This window comes from Melospiza melodia, unplaced genomic scaffold (assembly GCF_035770615.1).
Source record: "Melospiza melodia melodia isolate bMelMel2 unplaced genomic scaffold, bMelMel2.pri scaffold_35, whole genome shotgun sequence".
NCBI classification, from domain to species: Eukaryota; Metazoa; Chordata; class Aves; order Passeriformes; family Passerellidae; genus Melospiza; species Melospiza melodia.
Window position 1 is genome coordinate 3,870,814 of NW_026948670.1, and position 16,890 is coordinate 3,887,703.

Below are 16,890 nucleotides of genomic sequence, written 5' to 3' on the forward strand. Positions count from 1 at the left end.
ACCCGCAGAGCCCGGCTGCAAGGAGAGAAAGCAGCAACCGCCCACCAGCTGAGGGCTCCTGTGCCCTTGTGCCAAGGCCTGCGGTGCCCAGGCCATGCTGGCTGTGCCAAGAGCTGTGCCCAGAGCTGCCCATCCCTGCTGCCTTTGGCACAGAGCAGGAGGGCAGCACATGTGCCCAGCCACGGCACATCCAGCCCTCAGCAGCTGCCCAGAGCAGGATGCTCCTGTGCTCGCTGCCAGCTCCCAAAAGCTCTGATCCCACCCTGCCAAGCACACAGCGACCCACCTCACACCAGCCACGGCTGGAAGAAAAGCTGCTCCCAAACCATGGCCTCAGCCTTCTCCAAGGGCACGGCTCATCCACGCCACAGCTGTTCCCCAGCACTTCCCCATCCACACTGGACCACCTCGAATGCTTCCTCTGGAATAACAAACAACACATTATTGAAAAGAGGTTAGAGACAAAAAGGGAAAACAAGAAAAACGGTAAAAACTCTTATCTCTGTCAGGGCCTTGAGGAAGGCCCAACCCCTACATGGTAGGGAGAAACCCAGCCATGGCTGTGAGAAACCCACACTTTCTCTCTTCCCCCCTGCACTGCCCCCCAAATCACGGTGACTCCAAAGCATACAAGGGTAGTGGAGCAGCCCAAGCCCTTCCTTGCCTGCACAGCAAAGCAGCTGTGCACAGGTTCTGGAGCCCCACCTCTGCTCCCACCATGGGGGTTGGTTTGTGTCGGGCTGGCTGCCCCAGCCCCAGCCCCAGCTTGGGGCACGGTGGGTGCTGGGGGCTGTTGGCAGGGCCAGGAGCCCACTCCCATTTCGTACCCACCCCAGCCCATCCTCCCAGCCCTGCCAAAAGCAGCTGGGCAGCCACTGAAGAATGAGTTGCATCTGCACCAGCAAAGGGGGAGCCTTTGTTTCCCCGCCACGTTGGGTCATGCCCACATCTGGCAGAATTTCCCCGGGTGGGGACTCATCTGCAAATTCCCGGTGGAGTTTGGCTTTGAAGAAGGTGCCAGAATCAAAGTGCATCACCTTCAGCCTCCCGTGGCCAGGCTGAGGAAGAGCTTGTAATCCCTGATGTCACCCTCGCTGTCTCCAGCAGCAGCAGCAGCAGCAGCAGCAGCAGCAGCAGCAGCAGCATCCCCACCCGGTACTGCTTCTCCAGGGGCTCCTTCTCCTTCTCTGGGGGGAGACCAGGCTCTCAGGGCTCTGCCCAGGGCCCCAGCTGTCAGGGAACCAGGACAAGCAAAACCAGCTGGGATGGCGGCCACGAGTGCGGGGCAGAGCAGCTCAGCTCCAGCACAAGGGCTGTGTGTTCCCATCCCATGACCCCGGTGCAGTGACATTGGCAGCACAAAAAGCTCTGGGTTCCTTTGCTTCTCATGGCCAAGGCATATGTGGAATAGGAACTTACCAGGGCTCTGGATCAAAGTGTGCCTGTGGCTCTCTCCCTTCTTCTATGGCACAGGAATATCCCACATCCAAGGATCACAGAACAGGTCTTCCAGTGCGGGTCTGTCCAAGGAGTTCACGGATAAACACCACCTGATCAGATCTTTGCACTCTGGGGAGAGAAAGCAGAAAGTGACGGTCAGCCAGAGAAGGCTCCTATCTGCTTGGCCCCACTATTCCCGTGCCCAGGCCATGCTGGATGTGCTCAGAGCTGGGCCTAAACTTTCCCATCAATTCCCTGTTTTGGAGGAGAGCAGGACATGTGCCACCTCCTCAGCAGCTGCCAGAGTGGGATGCCCACGACCCCGCTGCTGGCTCCCGGCACTGGCATTCCCCTCATGTCCAGAGAAGAGGATCCACCTTGAGAGAGCCTTTGTGGCAGCGGGAGCTGGCCCCAGCTGAGGTTCTGGCCCCTCCTGAAAGGGTGCTCCCCGCAGACCATCTGGTGCAGCAGGATGCCCAGGGACCAGACCGTTGCTGCCTCGCCATGGTACCAGCCAAAGTCGTTCCATTCCGGGGGGCTGTAGGACAGTGTTCCTATGGAATACAGATGGAATTCTTCAGGGGGATGCTGCTGCTCCCAGAGCCTGGCCCCAGCATCCCTGGCTGTGCGGGGGCTGCATCAGGGGCACACAGGGTGACCACTGCCCTCTCGCCAGCACCTGGGACTTGTGCACAAAGTTAGGGTTGGAAAAGAAGCCTCTGGTGCTGGAAGAGGGCAGCCCTGGCTAGGCCTGACCATGACATGCAAAGGAAAAACCCACTCCATGCTGGGGAAAAAACATGCCCACATCCTCCCTTCCTGCATTGCCCCAAAAATATAATGAAGCCAAGGCAAACAGGGTGAGTAGAGCAGTCCAAGCCCTTCCTCTCATCTGCACACCAAAGTGGCTGGGGCACAGGTTCCGCCCTCCCTCTCTGCTACCCCACCCACGGGGGTTTTGGCCAGGCTGGCAGCCCCAGCCCAGCCCCAGTCCTGGGCAGAGTGGCTGGCAAAGGCTGCCAGCAGGGCTGGAAGATGGCTGCCCACCCAGCCCTGCTCTAAAACAACTCAGCTGAAGATTCAGTGCCCTGACTGGCAGCAAAAGGGAGAACTCCCGCTGCCACAGCCAGCTTGGGCTGGGAGATGTTGGGCCATGAGATGTCAGCAGCGGGAGCACAGCCCTGTGTAGGCTCACCTGCAAAGTGAGTGTAGACTGTGTCCTGCAGGTAGGTGCCACAGCCAAAGTCAATCAGTTTGGCCTGCCCGGTGTCCAGGTCAACCAGGATGTTCTCTGGCTTGATGTCCCTGTGCAGGACCCCACAGCTGGTGCAGTGCCGCACGGCCTCCAGCACCTGGCGGAACAGCTCCCGCGCCTCCTCCTCGGGCAGGAACTGCCGTGCCCGAATGAAACGCTGCAGGTCCTGACACTGCTCTGGCCGCTCCAGCACCATCACGATGCAGTTGGGGAGCTCGAGCCACTCCAGCAGCTGGACCACACCGGGGAAGCCAGTGGACACCTTGGCCAGCAGCACGACCTCCAGGGGTGCGCTGGTGCCGTCGGGCTGCGGGAGGAGCACGATGCCGTCAGTGGGGCCGATGCCGTGCCAGGCCTGGGGAAGCCCTCAGCCAGCCCGGGGTGCTCTGCGCCCTGCGCTGGCCCCACGCCCGCTCTCCCTCGAGGCGTCCTGGCGGCTCCCACCGTGCCGGGCCCCGGCTCATCCCTGGCCGGCAGCCCCGGCTGCTGGCCCCGCTCACTCACCAGCTCGCCCCAGTGCCGGACGCGGTTCCGTGGCACCCTTTTGATGGCCACCTGCAAGCCAAGGGCAGCAGCGGGGTGAGCTCGCCGCCCGCACTGCGAGCCCCATCCTCCGCCCTCCGCCCTCCTCCTCCTCCATCCCCTCCTCCTGCGCCCGCCGCCGGCCCCGCCGCTCACCGGGGCGCCGTCCGAGAGCCGCGTGGCCGCGAAGACTCTGCCGAAGCCGCCGCGCCCCAGCAGCGATCCCAGCCGGTACCGCTCCTGCAGGGCCTCCTGCGCCGTCCCTGCGGGCGGGACGCGGCGGTCAGCGCTCGGCCCGGGGCCAGCAACGACCCCCGAGCGCCCCTCACCCGCCGCGGGCCGGCCATGCCCAGGCGTTCGCTCCCGGGAACGCGGCACGGGAGGCTCGGGGCCGGCGGCCGCGCTGCCGAGCGGCGGAGCTCGGGCCGGGGAAGCCGCAGCGGAGGCGGCGGGAGCGGCCGCGCCGCCTGTGTCCTCCGTGGGCCCCGGGAGGAGCCGGGGCCGGGGCCGGGGCCGGGACTGGAGCTTGCGTCGGGTCCGGGTCCGGGGCCGGGCTCGGGCCAGGCGGAGCCCAAGGGCGGCGGTGCCGCCCCGGCCCCAGGCACCGATGCCCGCCCGGCAGCGCCACCGCCAGCACGGCCAGAGCTGGGCGGAGGCGAGACCGCGGCGGGACGGCCGGGGCCTGGCACGGGGCAGCCCCGCCCGGGGCCGGGGGCGGGCCGGGGGCATGGCCCGGCCCGGCAGGGGAGAGGGAGGCGGGGAGAGGGGAGGGACGCCGGGCAAGGGACCCCGAGAGAAGGGTGCCCGACAGCGGGAAAGGGAGAGAAAGAGAAAGAAAGAGAGAAGAGAAAGAAAGAGAGTATTCAAAATATCTCTTCGCTGCCGCCGCTGCTGCTGCCGCCGCTGCCGCCGCTGCAACTGAAGCACCGGGGCCGTTCGTCTCCGTGTCCGTTCCCCGCTCGCCCCACGAGCCCCACGTTCGAGCCCCGCGCGCCCCGGGGACAGCCCCTCCGTCTGCCCAAACACGGGAACTTTGCAGCGCTGAGCCCGGATGCAGAGCCCTGACTCCTGCACACTGGCACAGCGATCCCCTCGCTTGCTGCTGGGCATTGTCCTTGCTGAGGGTCAAACACTGTCGGGCCACCTTCCCTTGGGGTAGGATTCCTACCTGACCCCAGCACTGCACTTACACCTCCAGTATTGCTTTCCAGTAAAAACAGGGGAAGGAAAACTGTGTGTGCCACATGGTATTTTAGTGCCTAAAAATCACTAAGTCACCAATCTTAGAGGTGAGGTGCATCTGGAATTACTGGGATGCAACACAGAAAAGGGAGCATAGAAATAAATAGAGAAAAACATCTTGGATTGTTTCTTTCATTTTCATTTTACTTCTGGAAAGCTGTTCCAGTTTTCCAGGAATCTTCTCCTGTCTGCTCTTCCTAAGAATCCCTCATGGAGAACAAGGTCAAGCTTCTGTCACAAGATTTGCCACCAGGAAATTACGCCACTGGTGAAATTTTCATGACTGTTTGTGCTGGCTTAGGGCAAATTTTGGGAGGAAATCTCCAAAAGGGGTCCGTCTAGAAAACAAGTTCAAATGGCCCCTCCCCCTACTAGTTCAGGAAAAGACTTCTCTTGAGAAAAGTGGAAAAAAAACCCCAGTTTATTTAACATGTATCCACAAACATGAAAAATGGATAATATTTAATCAAACCTCTGACAGTGGTGAAGAGATGGCAAATTCAGAAAGTCCTTTTTGTGGGTTGTAGTTGGCTCACTTGGTCTCTTCTAAGTCCCTCTGGCGCTGGAATGCAGCGTCCCAGAGCTTGGTGGGCCACAGGTATGAGCTGCTGCCGGTGCTTTTCTGGGTTTTGAGTCCAGAGCAGGTTTAAACAGTTCCAAGAAAAAGGAAAGCCACAGTCTGAGGAACTTCGCTTCCTAAGCTAGCTAAAACCAAATTGCTAGACCTGGGCTGTGAAGGCATTGGGAAATTTCCAAATCTGTGCACTGGCGGTCCCAGCAAACACCAGAGCTGGATGGTGCTGGAGCCAGAACCTGCAGATTTCCAAATTTTGGCTTTCTGTGCCAGCAAATCATTGGACTTGGGCTGTGCCAGCACCAGGAAGTTTTCAGATCTGGGCACTTGCCCAGCAAACACCAGACCTGGGCGGTGCTGGTGGCAGTGCCGGGAAGCTGCTGGGTTCTGGCCTTCTTTCCAGAAAATTGCTGCATTTTTTGCAGCCAGGTTTTGCTGGCACTGAGAAATTGCCAGATGCTAATTTTCTGTGCCAGCAAACTGCTGGAATTAGGCTGTGCAGGCATCTAAAACATTCCCGATCTGGGTACTGGCGGTGTTAGCAAACCCGAGATCGGGTTGCTGTAGGTACCAGGTCTTTGCTTGGTTTTGACTTTCTTTGCCAGCAAGTTGCTGCACTTTGGCTGTGCCAGAATAGGGAAATATCAAAATCTGGGAACTGGCAGTGCCAGCAAACACCACATTTCAGGAAGGACTGGATCTGGACCTCTTCCCTCCCTGCCCGCCTCCCTCAACAAGGTGCCAGAGTGGCTGGAGAGCAGCCAGGCAGAAAGGGACCTGCAGGGACTGATGGACAGCAGGCTGGACATGAGCCAGCAGTGTGCCCAGGTGGGCAAGCAGGCCAATGGCTCCTGGCCTGGATCAGGAATGATGTGGCCAGCAGGAGCAGGGCAGGGATTCTTCCCCTGTGCTGGGCACTGGTTGGGCAGCACCTCAAGTGCTGTTTGTAGTTCTGGTGCCCCCAATTTAGGAAGGACATGGAGGGGCTGGAGTATGTCCGGAGAAGGGTAACAAGGCTGGGGAGGGGTCTGGAGCACAAGAGCTGTGGGGAGTGGCTGAGAGAGCTGGGGTTGTTTATCCTGGAGGAGAGGAGGCTCAGGGGAGGCAAGGCAGTGTCAGGGCACAGGTTGGACTGTATGATCTCCATGGCCTGTTCCACCCTTGCTGATTCTGGGATTCTCTGAAACCACCCTTGGAGCAGTTGCAGGAGGAGCCCTGGGCCTCCTCTTCAGGAGCTCCAGCAGCCCAGGTCCCTCAGCTTCTCCTGGCAGCCCCAAAGCCCATCCTGTCAGTCCTGCAGAGCCTCTGCAGCTCCTCCTCACTGCCCAGAACAGAGAGCCCCAGAGGCAGACACAGCAGCCCAGATGTGCCCCCCTGGCCTGGGGTGCCTCTGGCAAGGGAGCAGCACCAGGCACTGCAGGAGCCTGCAGACAATTGATCTGAAGGTCAAAGCTCCTCAGCCCCGTTCTGAAAGAGCAGGAACAGTTCCTCATTCCAATGTGGTGCAATGCTGGGCACCACAGCTCCAGGTGAGGACTGGACACAAGTTTGCTCCCACTGAGTGCTGGGATGGGTTCTGCAGGAGCTCTGGGCTCCTGTGCTTGCCAGGCACAATGAGGAGAGAAGGAGCCAAGTGCACTGATGTGGGAAATGGATATCTAGAAAGCTTTTAGGGCCTAGTCGAATGCCCACAGAGTATGAATCTGTATATAAACCTTGAGACAAGAAATGCTAACTTAAAAATGCCATGGAATAGGACAGATATTGTTGAGAGAGAAATGGAGCTGCAGAAAGTTCCAAAAGATGGCCTTGCAAATAAGATTTTGGAAAAACAGAGCTATGAAAGATGCATTGTAGTGGGACCCACGAGGGGCAGTTTTAATAATTGGCTTTAAGGCATTGACAACGTGGCATGGCAAAAGGCTGATAGACCAAAAAACCTAATTATAATGTATTATAATAAGGAAATAGTTGGCTTCTGATTGTGATGGCGTGAATTATAACATCTGTATTGTCTCATCCTTCTCATAAGACTGAAAATTGAATAAAAGTTTTTAAAACACCTCTCAGTTGCCCCATCTCTAGGTCAAGAAACGAGTATTATCCAACACACTGACACACCTTTGCCTCGAGCATAACCCAGCCTAGACCAAACACACTGAAAGGTTTCCCCTGTGGCCCATGTCTCGAAACATCAGGTCTGCTGTTTGACAGCTCAGGTTGGTTTGGTGTCAAGGAGTTCCCTCAGAAATACTGGGTTTGTCTTCCTCTGTGCCTTCCCCTCAGCAGCCTTGGGGATGCTCCCGTGTGAAGCCATCTGTCTCACACAGTTTCAGACAACTTCAAACAGGATATTGTGCAATAAGTTGTCTCCTCTGAAGTGTTCCAACAACCCCTTTCCAGCAATAGGAAATTATTACTGAGAGATGAAAGTGGAAAACCCCCAACAGTTTATTAACAAACAGAATCCCCCCATGACACGCGTCACAAGAAGGCGCCGGGGTCTCTCTCGGAAGAACAGGAGCTGTCACGGAGCAGTTCCAGCAGCTGATGGAAGCTCGGGGGCTCGTCTGGCGTTGGCTTTCTCCCACGGCAGAGCTCCATGGAGCGGGCAGGGCAGTGAAGCAGCTGGGCTGGAGCCCTCGCTGCCTTTTCTCCCCGGCGTGGCTCAGCCCACAGACTCTCGGGCTGGGAGCGGGGCCGCTCCGCTCCTGCCGGCACCGTGTCCCTGGGCTTGGACAAACAGTTTCCTGCCAGGAGAGCCCTGCACACTGCTCCACAGATCTTTCATAAAGGCCCAAACCAACTCCAAACACTCTGTCAGCTGCAGCTTTTCACAAAGGGCTGCAGCAATCCAGGACAGCTGCAAGTGAGTGTCGGAAGGCTCTTGTCTTGTTCCTGACAGCAGAATTCTTGATGATCTTGTGCAATTTTCTTCATATGTAACATGAGAGCTGAGTTTTTTTTGTTAAAATACTTTATGATGAGTAACAAGCCTTGGGAGCATGAGGTACAGGACTGATGTGTGAAAGCATGAGCATATCCTCCAAAGTGGCCAGTCTAATTGTCCATTTTATTACATTTGTATTTACTCCACACTAATGAGGAAAACCAAGCTCTGCTTTGAGGCAAAACAGGCATGGGATACTCTACAGTCCCTCGCAGGCTCAGCAGGGCTGGCAGTGGCACAGCAGGCAGTCTGCTTCATTGTGAACCACTACAGAGCTGCATCCCAATCTGGTTTAAGTGGCGTGGTATTATTAAGAGCTCCTTTTCTGCATGAGATACAAAAAGGAGATCCCAAATGATCTTCATGCAAACATGCAGTAAAGAACTGCTCCTGCTGTCCTAACAGAGCATTTGCTTTGGCAATTACACTCTTCCCATTCATCTTTTGATGCAGACACTTCAGGTTTTCCCCTACACCCTTGCAAGGCTGGCAGTGGCTGTTTCCCAGTTCCTGTTCTTCCCTAGAGATGGTGCAGTGGCTGCTTTGAAACAAAAAGCCCTGGGATCTGGACAGCTTGAAGGAGCATGAAATGCTAACTAAGTGCTCATATTGGTAATACCCAGCTCTGACCTTCCCAGAGCTCTGCAGCAGCAGCAGCAGGACCATGCATCATTCCTGTTGGTGGATGTTCATGTTTCTCATGTGCAAGAGCAATGACTTTGAGGAGGGACAAAAACGCCCCTCTCCAAACAGTGGGTGTGCAAGGAGATGTGAAGTTTCACAGCCTTTTCTAGGATATTTTAGAAAGATCTAAGAGAATATTGTGGCATGGGGTAGGTCCCTAATTTTGTCTCCAGAGGAATCCCCAAAGGGCACATTCACTCTGCTGCTGATGGCAACCCCATAAGCTCACGGACCAGTTTTCCCTGCAATGTGCCAGCCTGCCTGGGGTTTACTAGGCTGGGACTAGACCCAGAGCCAAGCAAACACAGGCAGCCAGGTGACATTGTGTAACATCAGAAGCTGGCAACCATGAGGACTTTGCTGTCAAAAGGTTACAGTTTGAACTGGGCCCAGAAGTGTTTTTCCCTAAGGCAAAGCAACTTGAAATGTGAAGTTTAAAAGCTGCAAATGACTTTGAAAGGAAACTGCAGAATAATTTCTGGAAGGGTAGCATTGTCAATGATCATGCAGCCTAGCAAGAGCTGGAGCTGAATCCAGAATTGCTTCTTCCAGCTGTGCAGGAATTCATTCCACTGGCAAGCACTGGTCCATGGGAACAAATGATCCCCTAGCTCTGGGCTGAATGGCACCCAGGCTGCAGTGAAGATTGGAGGAACCCTTGTCACTTGTTATTGGCCTCCCAGTGCACTCATCCTTCTGCAAACAAGGGCCAAACAACACAGCTGCACTGCTGCCCTGGGTAAATATACATACAGGTGACTTTGCCAAAGCAGTGCATCATTTCCCAGTGAAATCCATGACCTCTTCTTACCTATGGAATTGTGATTGAAGACACCTGTGAGCCAGATCTGTGGGAGATTGCAAAGGAGCAAAGCTTTGGGATTTGGGCACACTTCTCTTGGTTTTTTGCTCAGGCCTTTGGTGAGCACAGAACACACCTAGGTAGAAAACCTTTGACTAGACAAGATCTTTTGGATCCATTGTCCCTCAAACAGGTCAACAGGTGACTCTGTTGTAATGCCAAGTAACAAAGAGCAGCACAAATGGCAAAAAGAAACCATGGCCAAAGAGGAAGAGGAGAGGCCCAATGAGGAAAGGATGTGGTGAGACACTGGCACATTGAGTGAGTTGCACTCCCATAATCTCTAGGCTGGCAGGTCCTGGTCTCACATTCTTCTCTTGATTTTTTCAATTTTGTTGATTTATTTACTTTTTTTCATCATCAAAATGAAATATATAGAATTAAAAACATGTCATCAAAACTTAAAGACAGAATCAAAACACATTAATGCAAAACTACATCTAAAGATCAGAACATATGTACATCTGTAACTATCAAGCCTAACGCATCAATCCTATTCTTCAAACACTCTTCATACAGGTGGCAGCTTCTTCCTGAGCTTGGAGGAAAGAGAGCTCTTCTGGATGGGAGGCGAGGACTTTGTGGGTGAGGGAACATCGGAAGTGTCCGGAGAAAACTTCTCGGTAGGACTGTAACCAGCCAGATCTGCAAAATGGAGACACAAAGTTTAACAGAGAGGCAAAGTTTAACAGAGGCCACAATGCAAACCTAAAGCATCTGAAGCTCCATATTTCATTGGACACGTTTCCTGGAAATGTCCAAACAGCTGCACAGGGAAACATGCTCCTGCTGGCAGACACTGAGGCAGGCCAGGGCAAACCCTGAGCCACTTGCCCAGAGCTGGCACAGGCCCAGCCTGGCCTCTGGGCTGCCCTGGGACAGCAGGGAGCCCAGAGCCCTGTGCTCCCCAGGAATGGCTCAGCTGCACATGCACCCTCCTGCTCCTCTGCCTGCCCCACAGCTCAGCAGCCCCACAGCTCCAGGGGCACTGGCAGCAGCACAGCTCATTGCAGGGGCACGTGCAGGGCACAGCTGTTCCCTGGCAATGTGCACAGCCTCTCTGGGCTGCCACAAGACCCTTCCTCCCAGCAGAGATTGGCCCAGCTCCCCCCTCACCTCTGTGTGAGGCTGAGCCACGATTGCCTTCACCTTGTCCTCAATCTGGAGCTGCTTCAGGCCCCCCATGCCATGAGTAGGAAGGGCAATGGAGAGAGCAGGGGCAGATGCACACCACAGAGACCTGCAGCAGGATTGAGGCTATTTTCACCCATGTATCCCGAAATCTGCAGATTTTTGAAAAACAACAAATGCAGGGAAAACACATTGTGGGCTATGAAGTTGCAGAATATCCAGCAATGCAGCCTATTTCTTCTGTGTGGCTTGGCAATGGATCCATCTGAATGTTTTACCCTATTGCAAAGCTGAGGAACGGGTGGCAGGCAGTTTAGCCAGGCTGTCCTGTTCTAGAGAGTGTCTCTTGGGAACTAGCAGGCCCAGCACCAACATTTAAGGCAGCATTTGCTTCAACTGTCCCATGGCTGTCAGCCTGTGAAGGTGCCTGTAAAGTGATTCATCATCTCAAGGCTAACACGAAACATCAGTTTGAATAGAAAGTAGAGCTCTAAGGCCATGACAGTTGTGGGATCTCAGCACCTCAGGACTGAGGTGCAGAGACCGAGACCACCCTTGGGGGGCTCGGGAGTCCTGGAATGTTGCCAGAAGTGTCTGGTGGCAGGACTTTGATCCTACACAGGAGATGACATCTGTATGAGGACTGGGAGGATTTCACTGGGGTGAATGGTGAAGGGATAAGTTAGTTAGAGTATAATACACAGGGTTTAGGATTTCTGTACAGGGGGGTCTAGAGAAGTAAGATGGAGGAATTGGGGCGTGTCCTGTCCTTCTTCTTCTTCTTCTTGGCCTCCATCTTCTGTGGTGATGGTGGCACTTTGGGATTGGTCTTTACTAGAAATGCACCGGTTAATAAGAGTAGAAGGTATTGGAGAAAAATCATAAATATTGTACACGTAACTTTGGGTATAAAGATAAGTGACCGCCCCAGGGGCTGCGGGAGTGTGCCCATGGCTGACTTGCTGTGCAGACCTCTGTTGGGCTGAAAGAAAATCTTTTAGATAAACAATTAATAAACACCGAGACCGAAACAAGATCAGAAGTTTCTCCTCGTCCTTTGAAGCGCCGGGCTGCCCAAGGCCACTCTGGGCCTTTCCAGGTCTTTGAAACAGCCGAGAAACCGAGCAACTGGCATCCCTGAGCTATCTCCGGACATAAATCAGCCAGCCGGGAGAAACAGAAAACCAACAAGCATAAATCAACTATAAATCAGCCTAAAACAGCCGGAAAAAGAAAAACACTTGAAAATCTACAGACAGTCATACAAGACTTGGCAGGAGCTGCACCTGCTGTGCAGGCTGTGCCACATCCAGCAGATTGTCCCCAATGTGCTCCATGCCCCAGCAAGGACCCTCCTCATTTCTCAAGTTAATGGCATCATGAGGAGACGTGGTTTTCCCAGGGCCTCTGTGGTTAGCACTGTGAAATACCAAACACTGTTCACAGCTGCAATTGCAACTGTCCCTCTTCCCACAAAAGCACAAGGCTCTATCCTTGGCCTTTGCAGGCACTTTCCCTTCCCCATCAGTCACCACATCTAGGAAAATCTGACAGACTGGGAGAACTGCAGGAAGCAGCAGGAAGCTGAGTCAGAGGAGCTTTAGTTTGGATATCAGGAAAAAGGGTTTTTCACCCAGAGGGTGGCTGAGCACTGGAACAGGCTCCCCAGGGCAGTAGTCACAGCACCAAGCCTGACAGGGTTGAAGGAGCATTTGGACAACAATTTCAGGCACTTGGTGTGACCCTTGGGCTGTTCTGGGCAAGGCCAGGAGCTGGACTTGATGGTCCTGATGGGCCCATCCAACTCCACATATTCTACATTCTATGATTCTGAGAACTAATGGGCTGCAGGAGGGCAGAAATAGGTGACGAGAGGAAAGAAGTGAGGTTGGTTGGAGAATCAAGTCACTGAGTCCACAGAAGATGCAGGATACAGGACCCTTCCCTCCAACCATTCCCATTCTCTGTCTCATCCCTTCTCCCTCCCACACACATGAAGGTGAAGAACATCACTAAAAGAAGAAGAACCTGCTTGACTCCCATGTCCATGAGAGCAGTCATTGCTTGTGCAGGAGTCACATTCTCCACCATGATCCCCAGGCTCTGACTGCCTGCTTTCTGAACAAATTCTGGGGAGCTGGACACCGTCTGGAGAAGGACCCGAGCAACCTCATCCACCTCAGAGTCCATGTCCTTCTTCAAGGTCTCAAAGAGCTCTCCCAGAGTGACAATGGCAGAGTAGGACACCTTGGAACCGAGGTTGGCTACCTGGGGAAACAGAGGAATCACCTTGGAAAGAAAACCAGTTGCCTTCAACAGAAGTCCCAGGAAATGACAACACATCCCATTGTGTCCAGGGGAACATATAAGTACAGGAAGAGCAGGAGACCACAAGCACAGAAAGGCACTCACTCTGGCACCAATTTCTGGCTTCAGACCTGCTTACTGCAGGCGTAAATAAAAATTTCATTAAGTGTTCTATTTAATCCTTCTTAAATGTCCACATCTTTATTTTTAGGCCCTTTTACTAGAAAATAAATAAAAAGCTGCTTTCAAATCATGAAGGCAAAAGTCATAAAGATAAAAGAGTCAGGTGCTCCTGTTCAAAAAAACAACACCAGCAGCTGAAGCACTGGTGCCAGGAAACAGAAAACACAGGCTCAGGTCTACAGAATAATTTGCAGCGTTGAATTATAGCTTGGGCAGAGACTGGGACTCTGGCAAATAACATCATTAGTGTCTCAGTTTCTGCATTTGCACATTGCATTATGAAGGCTCCACAGTCAAAGATGAGTGTCAGATACCCGAGCTGCCAGTAAATACAGCTGCATGTGCCCACAGATCCTACAGACAGCTGACAGACATTGGAAATATCAGGTCTAAAACCAGAAATGAAGGCAGACCCTGAGCACACATGGAGATGAGCAAGCACATACCTACTCTACACACTGTGTATGAAGTATGGGGGACAATTCAGAACAATGTTCTCACCTCACTGGTAACTGCCAAGCAAACCTCACCAAGTCTACAAAGCAGGACCTCTGAATGGGACCCAGCCAGGTGTTGGATGGTGAAGAGTCCCTTCTCCTTCAGCTCCCTGAAAGGCAGAAGATTGATTTTTCTCTCCACCAAGGCAGCACCCTCTGAAATGACCAGGCTGGCAGCTCAGTTGAACAATGGGAGGAGCTTTTCAAGGAGTGCCTAATGAAATCATGGAACGCGTTGCCCCAGGATGCCGTGGCTGTCAAAAGCATTCACAAAACCAAGAGGCAAAGAGAGGGGTTTTAGAGTGGACATTAGAGAAGACAGCCTTTCTGAAATCTCTGGCACGTGAGGCCCCTCTGTCACTGCTTCCTAGGAGCTGTGAGACCAGGCCATGCTGCTGTTTGCTGTCACCTCCCTGTACCTGTCCCTGAGACACAGTGCCACCGGGCTGTTATCGGGGCATTTTCCTTCTTTGCCAGCCCCAGCAGGCACTCAGCAGGGAGAGTCTGCACTGCCTCTCTGGAGCTGAGTTTCCACTCTGTGATCTCAGCCTCTCTGTCACCCCCTCCACTCCCCCTCACACATTCCCCAAAAAAGCAGCAGGATGTCTGCTGGGACCACCTCAGCCTGCAGGAAGGCCAAGTGGGTCCTGGCCTCTCCTGACCCACAGCACAGCTTTTTTCATCCCAGCATGGAAATATCAAAACTGTATTATCACATCACACAGAGGGCCAGGAGCTTTATATTTTGGCTGCAAGTGTCCACAGGGCATTGGGGAAGAGGAGAAAAAGAGTGTTTTGCAGCAAGCAACCCAGCTACTCAGGCAGGAAGTTAGGAAAAGTGTCTGGGAGCTGCTTTTTAGGACTTTGGTGGTTCTGCTGAAGCTTCTGACAGAGCTGATGGGCAGATCCCAGAGCTGTGGAGAGTTCCTGGGAAATTTGTCCTTGGATATGCCTACGAATGCTCTCCCAGCCATGAACTGCCATCTGTGTCCTGTCCATATGTTACTGCCTTGACTGTTGAGTGTCTGAGGTGCCTCTTGAGACTGCTGTGGACCTCCTTCACCAAGGAATGGATTGTGATACAACATCCCTTTCTGCTCATGTTTGGGCACTGACAGAGCCTGGAGCACTCTGCCTCGAGCTTGGGCTCTGGCCAAGCAAGATTGCCAATGAGAGCAGCTCATGGTCCTCAGCTCTTCCCTGCTGCTGGGACAGACAGACATGGCCATGGGGACAGAATGGAGCTGCCCCATCTGCCAGGGCACTAAGAAGGATGTGAATTTTTCTCTGCCCTGTCACCACCAGTTCTGCCTGGGCTGCATCCTGCAGTGGGCAAAGAGAAATCCAGCGTGCCAACTCTGCAGAAGAATGATAGAAGCTGTCAGGTTTTCTGAGTAGGATGAACAGGACTATATACAATTTGCCATCAGCTTCCCCAAACAATTGCTAGAGCCCAGCAGGGAGAGAGCCTGGCCGCCTGTGAGAGTCTGGCAGAATTTTCCCTCATCTGCCTCACGATCTGTAGTAGAATAGGGTCAGGCGTTCGGAAAGTCTCGCGATGTTACGGAAAGCAGTAGAGCTCCTCTCCCCCTAACTCCTAGTGATAAAGGATCACCCAAGAATGTTGTCCCCCCTAACATTAGTAACTTTCTACTCCTTACTAACCAATTACAGTAAAGTAAAGCCCCCTGACGTAGGGAAAAAACTTTCCCGGTATAAAACCCGACGAAACGGGACAATAAAGGTCTTGAACCGTCCACCATACTGGTGTCTGTGTGTGTTCTTGGCCCGAGTGACCCTGGAGAGTTTGGGTCGCCGTGCCGTTTCCTCGGAACCAGGTCACCTCGCCTTGCATCAGAAGGCGACAAGTGGTGCCGGAAACCCGGGATCGAACCAGTGCTCGGGGAACGGGAATCGCCTGGACAGAGGACGGCAGCTGCACAGCTGGCCTTGTGCAGCGGAGGGGACGCCCTCGAATCATGGAAGCGATTGCAAAGGTCGTAAGTGAAGTGTGCACACGATGGGGAATTGATTGTAAGCTTAAAGATACGACTCTCGCATTGTCGAGATTGATTAAGCTGGGGGCTATAGAGAGCCCCGGGGATATTTTACACCCGGAGGTGTGGGATAATTGTACGAAACCCCTGGCCGAGGAGACCATGTCTTCGGGCTCGGGGAAAGCCCTAAAATCGTGGGGCAGAGTCATCCGGGCTCTGCAAAAAGCTCGAGAAGAGCAAGAAACCTGGAAAGCTGCCAGAAGCTGCTTAATAGCTACTCCGCAGCTAGGGGTGGGGGCAGCGACACAGACCACCCCGGAAAGTGATCAGATTGCAGACGGGGACGTGCGGGGGCTAGGCGCGTCCCACCTCCCCCCGAACCCCAGCCCAGAACCCCCGGGAGACCCCCCAACCCCCCCGTGGAGCCCGCCAGATCCCAGTCCCCCCCCGGAGCCCCTTGACAAAACCGCGGCACCTCTACCCGTCTCCCCCCCGCCGATTGCCGACCCGACGCAGGAGGCAGAGCAACGGGTGCAGTGTTTTTGGGGGGGGCTGGCGGAGGAGGCGCGGGAGGCAGCGGGACGGTCAGAAACCGCCCGGATCGATACGATCTCTCCGCCGCCGTATGGGCTCGAAAATGGCGACCGACCGCATGGTCAGGGCGGAAGAGAAGAGGGGGAAAAGGGCGGAAATGGAGTCAGCGCGCCTAACATCGCATGCGCGGGAGAGCGGGGAGGGGGGGCGGTCCCCGCGGTGGAGGGTGAGACCAATCAGAGCGCTCTATTCAAATTAAGCCCACATAAGGCAAGGACCTCCCCCAGCAGGAGGCGGGGGGACCCCAGGGGGAGGGAACAGTCCGCCCTCCGCAGGTGGGGGCGGGGTCGGAGCCCGAGAAAAAGGCAGAGCAGCCCGGAAGCGCCCGGCCAATCCACATCTCACTCCGACTCAGACCCGAGCCGGGACGAGTCCGAGAGGGAGTTGGGGAGCTCCGATTCGGATACTAGCCTTAACAGAGGGAGAGCAACAGCATATAAGGTCTCTAGTCGCAGCGCTCCCGCATGGGTGAAGGGATCATCAGAGAAAGACCGGACCCCGCTTACAGACTGGCGAAAAATAAAGATAGCCTGCGCCGAGTACAACCCTTCAGCTAAGCTAGTGTTCCCTGTCCGTGTGGGGGGGGCAGGCGGAAACCAAAGGACCTATTCACCGGTCAATCCGAAAGATGTGCAGGCAATTGTTAAAGCGA

The 16,890-nt window shown here is 54.5% G+C and overlaps 1 long non-coding RNA gene across 1 annotated transcript; it reads right to left on the reverse strand.

The window, feature by feature from the left end:
* Positions 1-12,778: 12,778 nt before the first annotated feature.
* On the reverse strand, positions 12,779-16,315 carry LOC134434411 (uncharacterized). The gene is made up of 3 exons (XR_010031861.1): positions 16,120-16,315; positions 13,652-13,757; positions 12,779-12,928 (listed from the first exon to the last, which is right to left on the reverse strand). It is a non-coding gene; the product is annotated as an uncharacterized LOC134434411 (long non-coding RNA).
* Positions 16,316-16,890: the final 575 nt, after the last annotated feature.